This window comes from Bufo gargarizans, chromosome 7, assembly GCF_014858855.1.
Source record: "Bufo gargarizans isolate SCDJY-AF-19 chromosome 7, ASM1485885v1, whole genome shotgun sequence".
NCBI lineage: Eukaryota > Metazoa > Chordata > Amphibia > Anura > Bufonidae > Bufo > Bufo gargarizans.
Genome location: NC_058086.1, coordinates 38,753,698 through 38,759,946, shown reverse-complemented (window position 1 = coordinate 38,759,946; position 6,249 = coordinate 38,753,698). Strand labels below are relative to the sequence as shown.

General features: G+C 44.1%; 2 non-coding genes across 2 annotated transcripts; one reads left to right on the top strand and one right to left on the bottom strand.

Annotated features, from left to right (window-relative positions):
- Window positions 1-4,886: 4,886 nt before the first annotated feature.
- On the top strand, window positions 4,887-4,968 carry TRNAS-UGA. The gene has a single exon. It is a non-coding gene; the product is annotated as a tRNA-Ser (tRNA).
- A 636-nt stretch (window positions 4,969-5,604) lies between these two features.
- On the bottom strand, window positions 5,605-5,686 carry TRNAS-UGA. The gene has a single exon. It is a non-coding gene; the product is annotated as a tRNA-Ser (tRNA).
- Window positions 5,687-6,249: the final 563 nt, after the last annotated feature.

Here is a 6,249-nt window from a genome sequence, read left to right as displayed (position 1 = left end):
CCTTTAAGGGTTTTTAAACACCACTCTTACAGCTAATCCAATAGCAGGGGTCTAAAGACAGCAGTTGCGCCAGGGCACCGGTGCCTCGCCACATAGGTAGACACAACCATTAGAAATGACACATGGTAGGCGGGGGCCCCTGTTGCATATTTTACATTGGGACCCAGGGACTTCATGTTACACCCTTGCATAAAAAACTCTCAGTTTAATCCAACATTCGATAATCCAGAATGTCTGATCATTTCCAGCTCAGATCTACAATATAATTTGGAATTTTGATTGCTTTTTTATACCAAATTTTTATCACAATGTGAGGTAGAAAGCAGATTTACTGTCGGCCCGCTGCAGATATTCCTACGGGTCTTATGCCCAGTCACTGCTATGGGGGGGGGTTGTTGCTTTTATAGCTACGTGTCTACTTTGGCTTTTTTCCTAGAGTTGTATAACAAGCTCTTACAGAATACCAGGGAAAATTGCACAAAATTGGTCGTCTGGTGGGAAACTCCCCTTTAAATTGCGGACTGCGCTTTATAAGTAGATGAAATTGCCAGTGTTAAACAGGCCTAAGGGCTAATTATGGCCGAAGATAAACCAAGGCAGGCCTGTAAGGTTAAGGCCTCTTGCACACAAACGTTTTTTTTTTTCCGTTTACGTTCCGTACGTGTATGTGGGGCACGGAACGGAAAAATACAGAGTACCTTCCGTTTCTTTTTTTGTGGATCTATTGAAATGAATGGTTTCGTATATGGCCCTGCTCATACAGGGAAATCTTTAGTATAACAGCTTTTAATTAGTCACCGGGTACTAATGTAAAATCCCTCGTCCCGTACAATCGCCCCAGTGTTTTCATAGTAAATATTTGTTCCGAGTGGCTGGCACTAGGACAAGATCCTGCGCGTGAATTGGCGGCCGCCGGTTTGTCTGCGCCGGTAGCGGCCTTCCTTGTAGGCAGCGCACAGTTCTGTGTTATACGAGGAAGCTCCGCCATGCTACATGGTGATTATAGGGTTAATCTAGCAATGGGCATAAATACCAGGGTGGCGGCATTGTATGGCTTGTGTGTCGTAGGTGAGAGGCGGTGAACTACTGCAGGATTGAGAGACAAAATGAACCCCGTGATCACTTAGAAAGTTCATTTTAGACCTCTTCTTAACGTATATAGGGGAAGGTATACGTTAAACAGATGCCCATGAGGAATGCCATGCACTACCATCCATTACCCATAGGGACCCGCAAAAAATACGGACGACGGAAACTGAGAAGCTGGCCCCTAATAGAACAGTCCTATCCTTGTCCGTTATGCGGACAATAATAGGACATGTTCTATCTTTTAACAGAACGGAAAGGCATACAGATCCATTGAATTGCTGATGCATTGAATTGAATGGTTCCGTATATGGAACACAAAAAACGGAAGGTAAACGGAAAAAAAAAACATTTGTGTGCAAGAGGTCTTATATGAAGTTTTAATATGTTGTCCCTAATGCCCTAATAAAACAATTTCTAATATACTTTATTAATCAATTTTGTATTTTTATTATACTTTTACTTCCTTAAAGCGCGCCATTCACTGTGCACTTAAAACTCTGTTCTCTGTACACCGCCGACATGCAGTTCTCGTAGCAGGCAGAAGCAGGAGCCCGCTCCGCCCAGCTAATCCTGGCATAGTACATGGGTGCAGGGTACCCATGCCAAGAGTTAGTAAACCTCCGGGGAGCACATTGCTGCTCCTGCCCGTACTCAGGGCTGCTGCGGCGGCCCACTCATAAAATGTACTCTGTACTCCATACACTGCTGAGCTGTCGGCGGTGTACAGAGAACAGACAGAGTTTTAAGTGCACAGCGAATGGCGCGCTTTAGGGAAGTAAAAGTATATAAAAAATACTAAATTGATTAATAAAGTATATTAGAAATAGTTTTATTAGGGACAACATATTAACACTTCATATAAAGGTTTAGTTACTCTTTAAAGTACTACACAAATACGATGTGAACCTCGCCCTTCTCTCATTTTTTTCTTTAGTAAAGAAAAGGTGTTGCTAAGCTGGAAACCATCAACAAGCTGCTGTTGACAGATCTGCTTTTCTTAAAAGGGTTCGGCCACACGGTCAGGTTTCTGTCTGCAGTTTTGGAACCCAAAACCAGGAATGAACTAAAAAAAGTCGTATCTGTCCTTTTATATTTTCTCTCCTTTTGTGATCCACTCCTGATTTTGACTTTAGGATCCTGACCGTGTGACTGTACCCTAATGTGCCTCTATAGAGTAGTATTTTTGTCACCAGAAGTTCCCTATCTATATATTAGGGAAGTCCTGGTGAAGAGCAGAAAAAACGGATCCTGTAAGACGGATCCTGAGCATCCGTTATGCACGTTTCGTATCTGTTTTTGCATTGCAGGACTTTTTTCTGTCTAAAGAAACGGATCTCAGATGAAAATGGCTAAAACGGATGCAAAATGTGCATAACGGATGTTCAGGATCAGTTTTTTTTTTTACAGGTCCATTTTTTTTTTTCTTCTGCTCTGCTGACGGATCAGAAGAACGGAAAATGAACCTGTTCTCCCAACTCGTACAGGAACTGGACTACAGAGGCCTAGCTCATGTGAGAACAAGGGATTGTGCATGTCGAAATCCAACATGCCCGACCCTTTTCGTCAGTGGAAAAGTCAGGACACCCCTATATTAGGGTCAAATTGAAGGGTTCAGCCTAGGTTTGTGTAATGTGTACGGCCACCTGTGGTGTTCCCTTTAGAAACCCAGAAAAGTCCCTCATATCTCCAGTTCCTGTGACTTGAGATTTCACCTGCCTTAAGGCTGTGAGTCATGAGTTTTTGTTCTTTTTGTTTCTTGGCAATGATAAGATCTGGTTTGTACAGATCACCATGGAGTCAGAAGGGAGCAGACAAAGGAGGTTCTGCTATAACAACGAATCACCGCATCAGTGGATACAATAAACCTTTACTCATCGCTAGCAATAAACCTCATTTACACGCTCCAAAAAACGTTGCGGGATGTCAAACGGAGATCGTAAAATCGTTAATTGAGAAATGGCCGCTCTTGTATGCTGCACTCAGAAGTCTAATTACAGGCCATGTCCACCTTCACAACTATATTTTTTTTTTTACTGTCCCAGTGCATGTAAATGAACAATAAAACAATAGGTCGCAAGGAATGATCTCCTATCATTTTGTGTCTGCAGCTGATATGTAGACTACGTCACCATGGTTACAGACTACAAACAAACCCTGTGTAGTCAGGTCTAGTAGTCAGATCCTACTTTCTTCCATTTGTCCTCTACTTTGTTCTTACTTTCGTTAGGCTGGCAAGAGATAGAGGAAAAACAGAAGGGAGATGACTGTAGGATCTGACTGCAAGGAGTTTGCTCGCTGTCTGTTACCATGGAGACACATTAGCCTGAACTGGAGCTGTAGACACAAAACGACAGGACATTTTTGTCATTTATGTTGCACTGGTACTGGCTTTTTAAGATTTCGATATCGTAAAAGCCTATGGGTTCACAGGTGGAGGCATGTTTGCATGCTGAATTATTATGTTCCTCTGCCCTCTTCCAGCTTTAGGGCTCATTCACACGGCTGTAGCTCGGCCGTTCCGTGCATTGCGGTCCCCAGTACACGGGCAACATCCACGCGGATTCCTTTGATGGATCCAGAGCCATTCAACTTGAATAAAAAAATAGAACATGACTATGTGTGAAGTCATACTGAGGCATGTTACATGTGAAGCTCATTAATACCATACGGTGGAGCTTGGTTTAGGGGTGGGGGGGGGGGGGGGGATTTGTCCATGCTATGTGATGCACCATCTGATGGCACATGAACACGGGGATGGGGGGGGGGGGGGGTGCGTAGCTAGAAGTTTCAGGGTCTCATACAAAAACTTTTTCAATGCTTCCCCTTGGAGCATTTGCCGGCCCGAGGTAAACATTAGGGTGAGGGGACACTTGCTTGACGAAAAAAGGGTAATTGATTGTCATTAGACTGGTGTATCCAAGACATATCCTGTGCCACCATATCTGCAGACTCCAAAGATTCTGGACAAGACCTTCAAAGATATTTAGACCCCAGACAGATCAAATTCAAGATATCCTATACATTCAGACTCCAGACCAAACCTTCTTAATTACAGACCCCAAAAGAAATAGACATCTCCGCACATGCTTGGTATCCTCTCCATTCATGGCTGCGCCGTGTTATTGGGAGGACCAGGTCCCAGAGGTGGGTCCTTTAAATATGCCATAAATCTCCAGATGGGACAGCCCCTTTAAGATGTTATTATTTCGAATAGGTGTTGCATGCAAGTAAACATCCCCCCACCCCGTAAGGCTGCAGAATTTTCTTTTTGGGGCATCTAGAAGACTCAAGCCTGGTATGGGATCCCCATTGGGTTTTAAGTCCATTATCTTAAAGGAATTGTCCAGGCTACAGATATTGAGGACCCATCCTCAGCATAGGTCTTCAGTATCAGACCAGTGGGATCCGACACCCCACACCCTGTGTGTCGGTGCCAGAAAGTGCACAGTGGATGGAGCCTTCTGCTTCCACTCCATATACTGTACAGTTTCCCGCTCTGCCCGAAACAGCTGAACGGTGAGGGGGCTGGGTGTCGGACCCCCACCAATCTGATATTGACTTATCTTGAGGAGAGGTCCTTAATATCTTTAGTCCAGAGAGCCCTTTTAACCACATCTAGATACAGTTCTGCTATCTGTTGACTGTCTCTTTCATATTCATGTACTTCATTTGTTGTCAGTCTGGGAAGACCTGTATTCGAAGGGAAAAACAAACACAGAAGATTTTCTCCCATTGTGAGCCTGAAGAGTCCTTCTACTACCGACCAAGAGTGCACACAAAACGCCTGCACTCTGTGTGTAGTTGTGGCCGAGCGGTTAAGGCGATGGACTTGAAATCCATTGGGGTTTCCCCGCGCAGGTTCGAATCCTGCCAACTACGTCCTAGCTTTTTTGAAAAAAAAAAAATTTGGATGGTTTTGAACAAGGTTGGACTTGTATTTGAAGGGGGTCATTTACTAACCAGAAATACTGCTATATCAGGTGTATTTCTGGCGCAGATTGCGGCGCAAAAGGTTATTTGACCTGCAATCTGAGACTTTTCCCCCGCTCGAAGTGGGCATGACGTGGACACCATTTTCAACACCTGTTTTAGGCATAGAAAATTGTCTAAATGTAAGACAGCTAGGAAGCAGTCTTACATTTAGAATCTGTGGTGGATCCGCTGAAGTTATGGCGGCGCCAATTCGTAACTCCGGAGGATCCACCGCTAGCCATAGGGGATATTAAGACCGGACATTAATGAAAGCTGTTATTATAGGGTAATTACAGATCTTTTGCCAATCATTGACAGACTAACTCAGGTATACATGCCTAGCTGTAATAAACTAGCAAATAAAAAAAAAATATGACAGTTACACTTTAACATTTTTGACTTTATCATTTGGCATTTCTTGCATTTTATTATTTTGGCAAATATTTAGCATCTACTGTGCCGGGAGGACCTCAGGTTGAGTACCCATTATTATACTATTACCGAACATCTTGTTTTAGAGCATCTAAAACAAAATCTGTAGAACGTAGTTGGCAGGATTCGAACCTGCGCGGGGAAACCCCAATGGATTTCAAGTCCATCGCCTTAACCGCTCGGCCACAACTACAACTACATGTGCGGTGTTTGCTGTGCACTCTTTGTCGGGATTAAACTTGCTCTTCAGGATCGCTGTAAAAGTTTCCATGTTTGTTTTTCTCTTCAAACTCAGGTTCTCCCTCGTAGAAACAAAATAAAATTGAACATGAACAGTAATGACCAAGTCAACTTCTGTAGTTAGAGGGGTTCTCCGAGATGGGAACCTCTGCTGAGATGGATGGGCAGGATGTAAAAGTAAAAAAAAAAGAAGTCTCGCCTGTCATGAGCAATCTGAGTCTGGTGTTGAGCTCTCTTCTCCTCTGCTTCCAGTCCCTGCTAGACATGAAGTGTCGTCTACATGGACATCACCTCCGCCAGCCATTAAGTAGCCTTGGTGGTGGCAGCGGTCTTGTTCCGTTCCTGAACCCATCACCAGAGGACATTGATTGGCCAGCAGCGGTGATGTGCAACAACCCAGGGGGAGTGTAGAGCAGATGGGAGTTTTGGTAGGCATGTTGTAGGTGGTAGTCGCAGTGGCAGGGTTTCTCTCCACCAAACCTCCCACACTCCCAGGGAGTTGCACATGAGATGGAA